This window comes from Vulpes lagopus, chromosome 4, assembly GCF_018345385.1.
Source record: "Vulpes lagopus strain Blue_001 chromosome 4, ASM1834538v1, whole genome shotgun sequence".
NCBI classification, from domain to species: Eukaryota; Metazoa; Chordata; class Mammalia; order Carnivora; family Canidae; genus Vulpes; species Vulpes lagopus.
The window spans coordinates 39,104,082-39,120,502 of record NC_054827.1 but is presented as its reverse complement, the minus strand read 5'-3'; the positions used below and the strand labels follow the sequence as shown (position 1 = coordinate 39,120,502).

The following is a 16,421-nucleotide window of genomic DNA, read 5'->3' as shown; positions in this document are numbered from 1 at the left end:
ATGTTTTGATCACCCCAGAAGAAACCTCGCACTTGTCCCCGTTCCCCCAGCCCAAGGCAACCACCTGTCCACTTTCTGTATCTACGGAGTCATCCATTTGGGACGGGTCATGTAAACGGACTTGTACACCATGTGGCCTTTCCCAGCACCCAGCACACCCAGTACTGCATCCCTTCCCGTGGCTGAAAAAACACTGTTGGACAGAGAAAGCACGTTTTCAATCAGTCGGGGTGATTTCTCACTGGGGGCCATTATGAATAATACTACTATGAACGTCCATCTACCAGTTTTGGGGGGGACACATGTTTCCAATTCTCTTGGATTTATGCCCAGACATGAAACTTCCAGGTAGTACGGCATCTCTGCATGCCAGGATGATTCCAACACGGTGCACCGCGTTACGCTCCCACTGGCAAAGTGTGAGGACTCGTCTCCCTTGCTCCTGGTCAGCACTTGTCATCAGCCATCTGCTTCCTTGCAGCCCTCAGTGGGGGCGATGGGGTGGCTTAATGAGGCTGTGGTTCACATTTCCCCAACAGTTAACGACGTGGAGCGTCTCTTCATGGCCTTCTCTCTTATGCAGAGAAAGGTTTCTCCAGGGCCTTCACCTGCCCTGGTGTTTGTTGTTGCTGCAAAAATAGCTCTCTATCCGTGACGGACTGTCTTTCAGTAGAAGCACCTACCTCTCTGTCTTATGGTCTTCACTTCACTCCAACTCCTTTCTGTCTCCCTTTTAACCACTAGATGTGATACGAAGTCCACGATCCAACCAGCAAGGCCTCTTACGGAGTCCCCACCTGTAGGTCCTCCTCATTCACTGAGTCCATTTTCCCAGGAAGGGACCTTCTCATCAGACTCTTGCTATTAGACAAATCCAGGCCTAGTGGTCCTCACCCTGGAACAGCCATAAACATGTTAGGAATTTCACTGTTCCACTTCCGACTATGAGACCATCAAAATCTCATAGACATTTCCAACATAGACATTTCCAACGTGAAGATTCTCAGGGAAGTTATAGCTGTCCCAGGATTATTCAGAGCCCCCTTTGTGGTCTGCAATGGCTCCATGAATCATACATTTTTAAAATCTTGCCCATTCACATTTTCTAAACACACCTCACTGGGGGGCCAAGATCAATGTCGAGTCAGTGGTGAGCAGACCTTGGGATCTAGTTAAGATGTGCGGCCATCACTGAATTTAAGCCACATGGTTCAGATTCCCAAGTCTGGGTATTTTCAAAGATATGTGGGTTCAGTCATCCGAGAGGGATTTAGGGGGTAGCAAGTCAAAAATCCGAAAACTAGGGTTGATAGGGGTTCTCGTTACTGTTCTCATATGTGAACTTGAGCAAATCTGTTGACCTCCTGAGACTCAATTTCCATCAAAGGAGCCTGGACATCACCTCTGAGATGGTTTTTATGTCTCAAGCAATGTCACTTTATTCATTGAAATGGTTTATTTTTTAATAATAAATTTATTTTTTATTGGTGTTCAATTTGCCAACATACAGAATAACACCCAATGCTCATCCCGTCAAGTGCCCCCCTCAGTGCCCATCACCCATTCACCCCCACCCCCCACCCTCCTCCCCTTCCACCACCCCTAGTTCGTTTTCCAGAGTTAGGAGTCTTTATGTTCTGTCTCCCTTTCTGATATTTCCTACCCATTTCTTCTCAATTCCCTTCTATTCTCTTTCACTATTATTTATATTCCCCAAATAAATGAGAACATATAATGTTTGTCCTTCTCCGATTGACTTACTTCACTCAGCATAATACCCTCCAGTTCCATCCACGTTGAAGCAAATGGTGGGTATTTGTCATTTCCAATGGCTGAGTAATATTCCATTGTATACATAGACCACATCTTCTTTATCCATTCATCTTTCGATGGACACCGAGGCTCCTTCCACAGTTTGGCTATTGTGGACATTGCTGCTAGAAACATTGGGGTGCAGGTGTCCTGGCGATTCACTGCATCTGTATCTTTGGGGTAAATCCCAAACAGTGCAATTGCTGGGTCGTAGGGCAGGTCTATTTTTAACTCTTTGAGGAACCTCCACACAGTTTTCCAGAGTGGCTGCACCAGTTCACATTTCCACCAACAGTGCAAGAGGGTTCTCCTTTCTCCGCATCCTCTCCAACATTTGTGGTTTCCTGCCTTGTTAATTTTCCCCATTCTCACTGGGGTGAGGTGGTATCTCATTGTGGTTTGGATTTGGATTTCCCTGATGGCAAGTGATGCAGAGCATTTTCTCATGTGCATGTTGGCCATGTCTATGTCTTCCTCTGTGAGATTTATGTTCATGTCTTTTGCCCATTTCATGATTGGATTGTTTGTTTCTTTGCTGCTGAGTTTAATAAGTTCCTTATAGATCTTGGAAACTAGCCCTTTACCTGATACGTCATTTGCAAGTATCTTCCCCCATGCTGTAGGTTGTCTTTTAGTTTTGCTGACTGTATCCTTTGCTATGCAAAAGCTTCTTATCTTGATGAAGCCCCAATAGTTCATTTTTGCTTTTGTTTCTTTTGCCTTCGTGGATGGATATTGCAAGAAGTTACTGTGGCCCAGTTCAAAAAGGGTGTTGCCTGTGTTCTCCTCTAGGATTTTGATGGAATCTTGTCTCACATTTAGATCTTTCATCCATTTTGAGTTTATCTTTGTGTATGGTGAAAGAGAGTGGTCTAGTTTCATTCTTCTGCATGTGGATGTCCAATTTTCCCAGCACCATTTATTGAAGAGGCTGTCTTTCTTCCAGTGGATAGTCTTTCCTCCTTTATCGAATATTAGATGACCATAAAGTTGAGGGTCCACTTCTGGATTCTCTATTCTGCTCCATTGATCTATGTGTCTGTTTTTGTGCCAGTATCACACTGTCTTGATGACCACAGCTTTGTAGTACAACCTGAAATCTGGCATTGTGATGCCCCCAACTATGGTTTTCTTTTTTAATATTCCCCTGGCTATTCGGGGTCTTTTCTGATTCCACACAAATCTTAAAATAATTTGTTCTAACTCTCTGAAGAAAGTCCATGGTATGTTGATAGGGATTGCATTAAATGTGTAAATTGCCCTGGGTAACATTGACATTTTCGCAATATTAATTCTGCCAATCCATGAGCATGGAATATTTTTCCATTTCTTTGTGTCTTCCTCAATGTCTTTCAGAAGTGTTCTGTAGTTTTTAGGGTATAGATCCTTTACCTCTTTGGTTAGGTTTATTCCTAGGTATCTTATGCTTTTGGGTGCAATTGTAAATGGGATTGACTCCTTAATTTCTCTTTCTTCAGTCTCATTGTTAGTGTATAGAAATGCCACTGACTTCTGGGCATTGATTTTGTATCCTGCCACGCTGCCAAATTGCTGTATGAGTTCTAGCAGTCTCGGGGTGGAGGCTTTTGGGTTTTCTATGTAGAGTATCATGTCATCGGCGAAGAGGGAGAGTTTGACTTCTTCTTTGCCAATTTGAATGCCTTTAATGTCTTTTTGTTGTCTGATTGCTGAGGCTAGGACTTCCAGTACTATGCTGAATAGCAGTGGTGAGAGTGGACATCCCTGTCTTGTTCCTGATCTGAGGGGAAAGGCTCCCAGTGCTTCCCCATTGAGAATATTTGCTGTGGGCTTTTTGTAGATGGCTTTTAAGATGTTGAGGAATGTTCCCTCTATCCCTACACTCTGAAGAGTTTTGATCAGGAATGGATGCTGTGTTTTGTCAAATGCTTTCTCTGCATCTAATGAGAGTATCATGTGGTTCTTGGTTTTTCTCTTGCTGATATGATGAATCACATTGATTGTTCTATGAGTGTTGAACCAGCCTTGTGTCCCGGGAATAAATCCTACTTGGTCATGGTGAATAATTTTCTTAATGTGTTGTTGGATCCTATTGGCTAGTATCTTGTTGAGAATTTTTGCATCCATGTTCATCAGGGATATTGGTCTGTAATTCTCCTTTTTGGTGGGGTCTTTGTCTGGTTTCGGAATTAAGGTGATGCTGGCCTCGTAGAACGAATTTGGAAGTACTCCATCTCTTTCTATCTTTCCAAACAGCTTTAGTAGAATAGGTATGATTTCTTCTTTAAATGTTTGATAGAATTCCCCTGGGAAGCCATCTGGCCCTGGACTCTTGTGTCTTGGAAGGTTTTTTATGACTGCTTCAATTTCCTCCCTGGTTATTGGCCTGTTCAGGTTTTCTATTTCTTCCTGTTCCAGTTTTGGTAGTTTGTGACTTTCCAGAAATGCGTCCATTTCTTCTAGATTGCCTAGTTTATTGGCGTATAGCTGTTCATAATATGTTTTTAAAATCGTTTGTATTTCCTTGGTGTTGGTCATCACAATGGTTTAAAGTTGTCCAAGTACCAGCTAAAATCAACTGCTTTTCCTTTAGAAAAGGGGGAAGTGAGATTCATTAGGGAAAGGGAGAGGAAAATAAAATGCTACCACACAAATAGCCCCTCCAGCAGTTTCCCACAAATTGGGTGCAAGTGTCAATCCTGAGCTCAGCCCGAGCTCCTGCTCAGAGAGGCTGCCTCTGAACACCCCATCAGGTCATGGTGCTGGGGGCCGCAGAGAGTGTCCAAGTGCCTCATTAATGTGCCCACCAGCATCTCTCCTCTTTGCTATGGGTGCAGCCTAACCCACAGCTTCCATTCAAAGGGCCTTTAATTATGGTCCAAGAGGAAGGCTCCAGGTAAGGGACAAACCAGGCTGAGCACCGTGCACAACAAATTGCTGAGAACGTCACCCATATAGTCGATGGGGACAAACAGTCTATTTTGGGGTCTGTTTATCCGTGAACCCAATTAGAAGTGGGGAAAAGAGTGTTTCCATGGGCAAGCTGTAGAAATAACAGAGAAACATCAGTTTCTACAGGTCATACCGGGTCTTCTGCAAAGGACAGGCAGCACGATGGTGTCCTCAGCGGAGCTCAGGGGACCCAGGGGCAGGGCCCCCAACACTACATGTAGGAGCGCCGGCAGCTGGGAGACTCACAGTAAGAGTAGGCTCACGCCAGTGGCAGGTCCTAGAGGAGAGAGCGGCGGGTGGGGCTGGACACCCAGGTATAAATCCCACCTCTGACCTCACAAGCCCCAAGAACCATGCTTGCGTGACTTATTTAACCTCTGGGTCATCTGCAAAACGGGGATGACCAGCACAGTGCCTGCCGGGAGAGCCAGTGGCAATCGCTCCTATTGTGATTACTGCTGTTACTCACTTTACCTTCTGGGACTTTCCTTTACTTTAAAACAGTAGGTATTATGCTGAGTGAAATAAGTCAATCAGAGAAGGACAAACATTATATGGTCTCATTCATTTGGGGAATATAAATAATAGTGAAAGGGAATATAAGGGAAGGGAGAAGAAATGGGTAGGAAATATCAGAAAAGGAGACGAACATGAAGATTCCTAACTCTGGGAAATGAACTAGGGGTGGTGGAAGGGGAGGAGGGCAGGGGGTGGGGGTGAATGGGTGACAGGCACTGAGGGAGGCACTTCACGGGATGAGCACTGGGTGTTATTCTGTATGTTGGCAAATTGAACACCAATAAAAAATAAATTTATTATTTAAAAAAAAAACAGTAGGAAGTCACGGACTGACTGAGCAGAAGCCACTCCCCCTTTTGAAGATGTTTTAAGTCTGAATTGAACAAACCGAAGATGTCAGGTTCCCTAAAATAATGCTGAAACCCCTTTAGGACCATAGTTGCCCAAACCTGGAAATCAGCAACATAAAGGGACAAAAGTTGGCCACTTCCTGGCACATGGTAGGGCCACTCCGGGTGCATTATTCTCTGTGTCACCCATTAGAGAAATCTTGCAGGGCATCCTTGGCACAGGACACGTTGATCAAGGCAGCTGAGGGGACCCTTGGGTGGCGCAGCGGTTTGGCACCTGCCTTTGGCCCAGGGTGCGATCCTGGAGGCCTGGGATCGAATCCCACATCGGGCTCCTGGTGCATGGAGCCTGCTTCTCCCTCTGCCTGTGTCTCTGCCTCTCTCTCTCTCTCTCTCTCTGTGACTATCATAAATAAATAAATTGAAAAAAAAAAAGGCAGCTGAGAACAGCCACCACAGCCCGGCAAATGTCGCCCTGAAATGACATTCATCCTGGCACGTCCTTTACCCACAGTGAGGCTGCAGGAGAGGAATAGAACCAACTTCTGAATAAACTGGGGGCATACTGCTCTTGTGGGACAGCCTGATCCACCAGCACAGTGGCTTCGGCATGCCACTCTGAGCCTCCCTCCCACTATGTCCAGCCCAGGAAACAGTTACTTTACTTCTTCCAGCAAGACCAAGGATTAGGGAGTGAACGGGTGGGTCCCCAGGCTCAGCACACAAATTGGAGGAGGTGATCCACACCACCACCACGGTTCATCACCTCTGAAAAACACGGTCCCCATAATGATCCCACCATCAGTACCATCACCACTCTCAGCACTGCGCCGTCATCACCTCCATCAGCACCGTCACCACCCTCAGGACTGTGCCTTCATCACCTACATCAGCAGCACCACCAACAGTGCGGTCATGACCCTCAGCATGACTATACCCCCATAACCTCCATCAACACCACCATCAGTACCATTACCACCTTCAGCACTGTGCTCCCACCACCTCCATAATTACCACCATCTGTACCAACACCACCCACAGTACTGCGTCCTCATCACCTCCAACACCATCATCAGTACCATCACCAGCCTCAGCACTGTGCCCTCATCACCTCCATCATCACCACCATCAGTACCATCTCCACCCTCAGCATCACTACACCCACATAACCTACATCAATACCACCATCAGTACCGTCACCATTCTCAGCACTGCGCCCTCGTCACCTACATCATCACCATCAGTACGAGCACCACCCTCAGCACTGTGCCCCCATCACCTCCATCAGCAGCACCACCATTAGCACCCTCAGCATGGCACCCTCATCATCTCCATCAGCAGCATCACCAGCACCAGGATGTGGTGCGTCATCTCTGGACTACCTTCTGGGGAAAGAAGGTCTCAGACAAACCGCAGACGGAAGTAAGAATTAGGTCACAGACTATGTAACATTCAAAATCTGTTTGTAAGGAGGCCCAGTCATATCGACTTGGATGTCAGAGGGAAATCAGAGCGGCTGTGAGGAGCCAGCTGATGCTCTTCCTAGAGCCACAGACCACCCGGCACCCCTCTGCCCACCCCTGAAATGGGCATGAAGCTCCCCTTCCTCCCAGCTTCACCAGTACCCGGGCACCAGAGCAGACATCAGTCCTCCCTCCTCTCCCGGCACCTGCCCACTCCAGGCCCAGTCAGTACAATTATGGATTCAGACAGCCAGGCAGGCCTGGAGGCTCTCAGCCACCCTCACGTTGCAAACCTGGAGTGCACGAGGTTCCTGTCTCTCCACTGGTCTCCAATGCTTTGCAGGTATGCTCATAGGCTGGGGACCCAAAACAAATTAGGAAATAGACTGGGCCTCCTCTGACCACACAGCAGTGTCCCCCATTTGTCTCACAGCCTGAAGGCAGCATTGACAAGCCCCTTGATCGAGATGAGCTCGCTGCTAGTAGCAAGGCCCACAACACTGGGACCATCCACAGGCTTCCTACTGAGGCGACCCATGATGCCACTGGATGGGCAAGATTTTGCATCCCCATGGGGGCCAGAGGCCCCCACCTCCAATTCATCAGTGTAAAGAAGGGATTACCCTGCTGTGCTTTTCTGTGCTCAGGCCTTAGAGGAAGATTGTGGTCTCTTCCTCCCTGTCAATGTCTCTGCTTCTATCTCTCTCCCTCATTGTCTTCTCCCCTCTCCTCCCCTCCCCTCCCTATCTCTCTCCTTCCCTCCCTCCCCCCCCTGCCACCTCTTCCTCCAACACAGAGAAGGCTATCCTGTCCAGGTCCTCAGGCTCCAAGCAGCCAGCCTGCCCCACGTAGGAGCACCATTGCCAGGACTAAAGAAACGTCTGCCTTTAGGGGAGACTCACACTGGTCTGTCTTTCTCTGCAGCTGAGACCCAGAGCTTTCACTTAAAAATATCGTCCCCAGGCACTTTTTACAGAGTTCACAATCTCCATGTGCTTGAAGAGATGTTTGGTTCTAAACTCAGGACCAGTGAATTCTGCAGAAAGTTGAGGGTAATATGAGCTATGGGTTTTAAATCGGGAGTGTGTGCGATGATCCTGCATCATGCCCGTGTGGGATGCTCCTAGAAACAGCAGGTGGTCCGAAGCCAACACCTCTGCTCCTCCTCCCTACCCCACCCACCCTGCTGCTCCCCCCTGTCACAGCCACTTTGCCTGCTGCCCAGTTTGTACCTTGTCCTTCCCAGCACCTGCCCAGACAGCCTCACACACAGCAGCTCACAGGTTACCTGGAGTGGACTGAGGCCGAAAGCTGCATCCCCAGTCCTGTCCCCAGGGATGAGCGTGAGGCATGGAGTCGGAGGCCTGCTGCTGGGGGTGACCACCAGGATACATCCAGGTCATCGCCAAGGGCTTTCTGCTCTTGGAGTGCTGCTGCCAGGCTGTTCTTTGGTTTTATGTGTTTTAATTCTTTTTGACCCTCTCAACAACCCTATGGTGTGGACACAGCCACAGCATTTTACGGAGACAAAGCTGATGTCCTGGCAAGTGAGGAGTGGGCCTGGGGCATAGCCCATGCACCTGGCTTCAGACTCACCCTCGTTCTGTCTGGAGGAAGGGACAGACCTGCTGTTCCATGGAGTATGGAGGAGGAAACCTGGTGACCTTATTGTTGGCTTAAAGACTAAACATGAAACTCTGGACGAGAGTTCAGGGCTCTGCCACCAGGTAAGAGTTTGAAAGTGGACATGTCACTCTGCCTCTTCGGCCTCCACGTCCCCCTCTATAAACCACGAAACATCCCTGGGAACTTCAATCCTCACAAAGAACAAGTCTACAGAAAGTGCAGTCAGCTTGACACTGCAAGGCTGAGGCTCTTCCGTCTGTCCAGTTGCTCCCAAGAGTCCAGACGAGAGAAGCAGACAAATGTCAGAGAACACTGGAGAAGCTTCTCTCACACGGTCACATGGGAAGTTAGATCAAAACTAAAGACAGAAAAAGAAGATCTTCTGCACACACAGATCCAACATGAAAGAATAGCAAGGACTAATGACCCCTCACAAAGCTGCTTCGTGGCTTCCTGCTCTGTCCTCTCCCACCAGCAGGGCAGCTGTGGGAGGGCTGGGCTGGCTGCCTCGCTCTAGGCAGGACCTGGCTTGGGGTCCTAAGGACAGAAGGTGGAAGCATGAGCCAGGATGGGGTCAGGCCACAGGTCTGGGAGAAATGGTGTGTGGGCAAACATACCACGTTGTGGCCACCACCTGGTCTCCCGCCCTGGTGACTGACGCCTCAGATGCTCCACACCTGCCAGGTGGGCAAATGTGCAGAGACAGGTAGGTTGTCTGCCCAAAGAGCTCAGGGCTGAGTGCGTGGGGTGGGCTGGCAGTCCTAGTAACTCTGCTTCACCCCTCCCGACACAGTAGGACAAACCTGGGAAGTGCTCCACCATGAGATCGCAGCTCCCTCTGCGATATATCCCTTCCTTCCCACTGTGTCCATCCCTCACCCTCGGGCAACCATCGATTTCCTTTCCGTCGCCCCTACACTACTTTGTATTTTCTCACACTGCGGACAAATAAAACTATAAGCATGTGCATGTTCTTTCTGTCTGTCAGCATAATGATCCGGAAAGTCACTGAGCTATGGCACACATCAATAATTCATCCATCTCAACTGCTGAGTCGCATGCCACTTGTTTCTTCACTCGCTGTTGATAGGCATTCAAGCTTCTCCAGCTGTTAGGAATTACTGTTACAGCGGCCGTGACTATTCACGTTCAGTTTTCTTTTTTTTTTTTTTAATTTTTTTTATTGGAGTTCAATTTGCCAACATATAACACCCAGTGCTCATCCCGCCAAGTGCCCCATTCAGTGCCCATCACCCAGTCACCCCAACCCCCCGCCCACCTCCCCTTCCACTGCCCCTTCTTCATTTCCCAGAGTTAGGTGTCTCTCCTGTTTTGTCACCCTCACTGATATTTTCACTCATTTTCTCTCCTTTCCCTTTCACATTTTTATATTCTCCAAATTAATGAGACCATATAATGTTTGTCCTTTTCCGATTGACTTACTTCACTCACATAATACCCTCCAGTTCCATCCACATCGAAGCAAATGGTGGGTATTTGTCGTTTCTAATGGCTGAGTAATAATCCATTGTATACATAAACCACATCTTCTTTATCCATTCATCTTCCGATGGACACCGAGGCTCCTTCCACACAGTTTGGCTATTGTGGACATTGCTGCTAGAAACATCGGGGTGCAGGTGTCCTGGCATTTCACTGCATCTGTGTCTTTGGGGTAAATCCCCAACAGTGCAATTGCTGGGTTGTAGGGAAGGTCTATTTTTAACTCTTTGAGGAACCTCCACACAGTTTTCCAGAGTGGCTGCACCAGTTCACATTCCCACCAACAGTGCAAGAGGGTTCCCCTCTCTCCACATCCTCTCCATCATTTGTGGTTTCCTGTCTTGTTAATTTTCACGTTCAGTTTTCAAATGGACAAAGCTCTGATGGCTCTTGGAGAGGAGTGTGACAGTGGCTGCATCATGGAGTGGGCATATCTCAGCCCGCAGTGGGTAACAGTTCCATGTCTCCACCGCCTGGCCAACACGTGGTATGAACACTCTTTTAAATTTCAACTGAAATTTAAATTCTAGCAGGTGCCTGGTGGCAGCTCCTTAGATAGTTTTATTTTATTTCCCTGATGGATAATGTTGAACATTCCACTCGAGTTTATTTGCTACCATTTATCTGCTTTGGTGAAGTCCCTTTTCAAACCTTTTGCTCAATTCATTACTTGCCTCCTCTTTTTCATTTTAATATGTTTTGAGAGCTCTTTATACATCTTAGAGAAAAGTACTTTTTCAGGTGTATTATTCACAAAGTTTTCCCCCCAGCCTATCCTGTATCTTTTCATTCTCTTATCAGGATCTTTCAAAGAAGAAAATTTTTAATTCTTTTGAAGTCCAACTTATGAATTCTTCTCTTATCGACTACACTTTTTGGTGCTGCATTTATACATCACTTAGGGGGACCTCAATAGTTTTGAGCTTTCTGACATATATTAATTATTTCCATTAATTCCATTAATTTAGAATTTCTCCAGGCACTCTTATCAATGTTTTTTTTAATTCTCAGTATACAAAGCCTTACACATACTCTGTTACATTTCTAATTGTTTCATAATCTCCATGCTACTGCAAATGACTTCTTATAATTTTAGTATCAAATTGTTTATGGATAGTATATAGAAATACAATTATTTTTGTACATTTACATTGCATTTTATGGCATTACCATTCTCATTTATTAGTTTTAGTTGTTTTGTAGATTCCACCAAATTTTCTGCAAAGATGGTCATGTAATCTGGATGCTTTTTATTTCTTTTTCTTGCTTTATTGCACTGGCTAAACTCTCCAATACAAAAGAGGCAAGAGCAGTCCTCCTTGTCTAATTCTCGATTTTAAGTAGAAAGTATTCAGTCCTCTTCATTTCATCAGAAATTGATGAAATTGATGACTTTTGTCAAATGCATCTTTTACAACTATTGGATAGTTTTCCTTTTCTTGTTAATGTGATTATACTGAATAACTTTCAAATGTAGACAACTTCCCTGTACCACCATGTATTATCCTTTCTTATATAATTTTGGATTTGATTTGCTAAAATTTGTCTAGAATTCTTGCTTCTGTATTTCTAAGGGATAATGATCTGAAGTTTTCTTTTCCTTTATCTTTCTTTGTATGATCTTAATCCTTTGGTATTTATTGATTTATTTTATGGCCTTGGACATGATCTACATTGGGAAATGTACTGTGTATACTTGAAATTAATGTGTATTTAGCAGTTTTTAGACACAAACATTTTATTAATATCAATTAGTTTAAGTTGCTTGATGGTATTGTTCAAATATTCTATATCCTTAATGTTAATTTATCTACTTGTATAAGAAGTTCTTGACGCCTGGGTTGCTCAGTGGTTAAGCACTTGCCTTTGGCCCAGGGCGTGATCCTGGAGTCCCAGGATTGAGTCCCATATTGGGCTCCCTGCATGGAGCCTGCTTCTCCCTCTGCCTGTGTCTTTGCCTCTCTCTCTCTCTGTCTCATGAATAAATAAAAATAAAAATAAAAATAAAAATCTTTTTTAAAAGGAAGTGCTTGAAAGAGGAGAGTTAAAATCTCTAAAAATGACTACGGGCATAGTCGTTTGATTTTCTTTTTGATTTTCTCATATTTTTGTTTTATGTATTTGAAGTGCTGACATTAGGTTCATAAAAAGATTTTTATGTCATTTAATGAATTGATCATTTAGTCATTCTTAACTGCTCTATCTCTGATTACGCTCTTGTCTTGAAGTGTTCTTTGATTAAAATTAACATAGTCATAGCAACTTTGATACTTAGATTTTCTATTGTACACATTTTCCATCTTTTACTTTCAACTTATATATGTCTTTCTAATTATATGTGCTTTAGCTTTAATAGAATACAGTTGTTTTCTGTTTTTATTAATTCTCTGCTTTTAATTTGGAGGGCTTAGTCCATTTGTATGATAAAATTACCAATATGGAAAAAAATTATCAATATGGGTGGACTTAAGTCTACCTTCTTGATATTTGTTTTATGTTCAGCTCATAAGGTCTTCATTTCTCTCTTCCTTTCTTTTCTTCATATGGATAAACAAAGCATTCCATTTTATCTCTGAATTGACTTTTAGGTATAACTATTTTTGCTTAAAGATGCTTCCTATGTAAGTTATAATGTATATATTTAATTTATTACAATGTACTTTCATATAATATTAGAGGACCTCAAAAATCACTCTTATGCTCCTGTTCCCATATATTTTTCTTCCACATAAGCTATAAAATCCACAATACAATTTTTAAAAGATTTTATCCATTTGAGAGAGAGTGAGAGCAAGAGAGCACATGAGCAGCAGGGAGAAGCAGAGAGGAGGGAGAAGCAGATTCCCCGTTGGGCAGGGAGCTTGCCGTGGGGCTCGGCCCCAGGACCCCAAGATTATGACCTGAGCTGAAGGCAGACATTTAACCGATTGAGCCACCCAGGTGCCCCAAACTTCACAATATTTTTTATTATTTTCTTTTAAATATCCAATAATCTTTATCAAAATTTTGTATATCTTATGTATTTATATCTTTTATATTTACTTGAAAATTTACCATTTCTGGTCATTTTCATTCTATTTTTTAGATATGGGCTTCTCTATGACATCATTTTTCTTAAAGCCAAGGCATACTTTTAGCATTTCTGTAGTAGGGGTCTTCCAGAGAAAGATTTTCCCTGTTTCACCTATAGTTCTGAACAACATAGAATTCTAAATTGACAGCTTTTTTCTTTTCTTTCAGTACTTTAAAGATGTTCTATTGTTTTCTGGTCTCCTAATGAGAAGTAAGACTTCATTCTTATAATTATTCTCCAAGATATAATATGTTTTTCTTCCCTTTGAAATACCCCTAGGATTATCTCTTAACTTTGGTTTTCCTTAGATTTTGTTTTCTGTTTACCCTCCTTGGGGTTCATTAAGCTTCTTGCATCTATGTTTTGCTATATTCTATCAATTTTGGGAAAATCCCAGGCATTATTTTTTCAAATACGTTTTCTATCCCATCTCTTTCTCTCTTTCCCTTCTGGGATTATAATTACACATGTTAGAGTATTTAATATTGCCCCATGTATCTTGGATGTTTTGTTTCATTTTTTTACCTTTTTTAGGATTATTTGTTTATTTATTTATCTGGCAGAGAGAGAGAGAGAGAGAGAGAGAGAGAGAGAGAGAGAGAAAACAAGTAGGCAGAGCAGCAGGAAGAGGGAGAGGGAGAAGAAAAGAAAGCTCCTTGTGGAGGAGGGAGCCTGATGCGGGACTTAATCCCAGGACTCCAGGGTCATGATCTGAGCCGAAGGCAGATGCTCGACTGACTGAGCCACCCAGGGACCTCTTATGTTTCTTATGTTTCATTTTCGATCATTCCTATTGATCTGACTTGAAATTCACAGACTCTTTCCTCTACTGTGTCTGGTCTGTTACTAAACTCATCAAATGAATTCTTTATTTCTGATCTTATTGCTTTCGATTCCAGCATTTCCATTTGGTGTTCTTTTTTTTTTTTTTTCAAGATTTTATTTATTTATTTATGAGACAGATAGAAAGAGAAAAAGAGAGGCAGAGACACAGGCAGAGGGAGAAGCAGGCTCCATGCAGGGAGCCCAATATGGGACTCGATCCCAGGACACCAGGATCATGCCCTGGGCCAAAGGCAGGCACTAAACCACTGAGCCACCCGGGCATCCCAATTTCGTGTTCTTTTATTGTTTCTATCTCTGCTGCAGTTTTCCACTTGTTCATTTATGTTTTTTTTTTTTTACCTTTCCCACTCAATCCTTTAATATATTTCATTATTAAAGCATCATTTCCTAATCATTACAACACCTGAGTCACATCTGGGTATTCTTTTATTGCCTCTTTCCTCTCTTGACCATGAGTCACATCTTGTCCCTTCACACGTCTCCCTGTTCTTGATTGTAAGCTGGGTTTTATATGAAGAATAATAGAGAATGAAGGAAGTAATATCTATCCCTGGGAAAGGGCAGATCCTTCTCCTGTTGGTCTGCTATTGTGGGGCTGAATTCATGTGAGATGTACTTGACAAAGGTGTTGGTTTTGTTGCAGAGTCAGATTCAGTAACCTACTGGTGATAGTTATGTTGAGGATGGAATCAGGCCTTTTCTTCAGCAGCGCTGGGACCTCAGCCCTAGTGTGACTCTGAGGATGGCTTTATGCTTTGCAGACAGCTGCCACTGTTATGACCATGGGAGCTATCTCTGATTTATAGCCAATACTGCTCTGTGGGCCCCACCTTTCTACTCCCCATCAGTGGAACTTATCCTACTACTCTGCCTTGTCCCAAGCCTCCAAAGGGCTACTGAAGAGTGCTCAGGAGGGTCTGGTGTTCCCAGTCTCCCCCTGCAGTATGCTGTCTTCTTGTACACCCAGTGTTCTGTGCAGCTGCTCCTGGGGCTCCTGCCCCTCATGCCAGTCTCCATGCACTGTCAGTGGTTCCTTAAAGTTGGGGCCATGCTCTTCCCATCCCTCCTACAGCTGGTTCCCCTCCTGCTGTTACAGCCAATATAAAAGTAGTGGGGCCTCTTCTCCCCCTAGAATGACCTCAATAGTTTTTGGAATTCAGTTCATTTTGGTTTCTTTGTATCATCAGCAATCCAAGAGGTTTTCTAAAAGCAGAGATTGGTCGCTCACTTGGCCTGTTCATGCTGTTCAGGTGGGACTGAGGGGTCTCCTGACATTCTGCACGTTGAGTCTATCCAGTGACTTCTAGTTGCTCCTCCAGTACCCATCCCAAGAAGCCCTCACTGACCCACTCATCGTCTGGTTCACAGGCCTTCTTTATTTTGAGTATTCCCTGCACTGCCTTGCTGCTCCACCTTTAACTGTACCTGCGTGTCTTTCCTTACCTAGGAGGACTTGTGAGGTCCCAGCAGCAGGACTAGGGTTTATCTTTCTAATCCCAGCTCCTAGCACAGCCTATAGAACATGAAAAATGCTGAGACAATGTTTACAAAATAAATCAATTTCAAAGTAATGATTTTAGGATTTAATCTCCTCTACAGCATAGTGTAAGTTAAGAATTTACTGTGTTCTCTAGAGTGACTTACAAGGACATTTAACCAATGCTGCTGTGGTCCATAAAGACAGGAGCTGCCTCCACCCCAACAACACCCAGGGAACAAGGATGCTGCTTGAGAAAACAGAGCAGCACTCCTGTTCTACTCCCTTTGCTTCTGTTATGAAGTAAAGAGTATTAATGCCTCTGAAGATAATAAATTCACAATGTTTCTCTCTCTATGCTAGAGTTAGATCTTTGAAGACACACAGAAAGAGGCCAGCCCTGGTGGCCCAGCAGTTTGGCGCCACCTTCGGCTTGGAGTCCCGCATTGGGCTCCCTGCGTGGAGCCTGCTTCTCCCTCTGCCTGGGTCTCTGCCTCTCCCTCTCCCTCTCTGTCTCTCATGAGTAAATAAATAAAATCTTAAAAAAAAAAAAGAAACACAGAAAGAAAAGACTATTTATAAAACAATTCATTGGAAATTGGTTGCACCTTGAAAGATCATGAGTGTATAAAGCTGAAATTTCCAACTAAGATTTTCAACACTTGAGAGGGCAGAAATCAGAAAACACTGCTCAAAGCCTTAACTGGGTATACTTTTGTGGCAAAAAAAAAAAAAAAGTGTGTTTTGTGTAGATGGGTAACATCTGATTATGGATTTCTCATACTTTATCCAGGCTTTCTTCATTAGAGAGATTACACTGG

General features: G+C 44.3%; 1 protein-coding gene across 5 annotated transcripts in view; it reads right to left on the bottom strand.

Moving 5' to 3' along the window:
- PTPRN2 (protein tyrosine phosphatase receptor type N2) overlaps positions 1–16,421 on the bottom strand; it is a 723,182-nt gene that overhangs the window by 436,922 nt on the left and 269,839 nt on the right. The gene's annotated exons all lie outside the window — the stretch shown is intronic.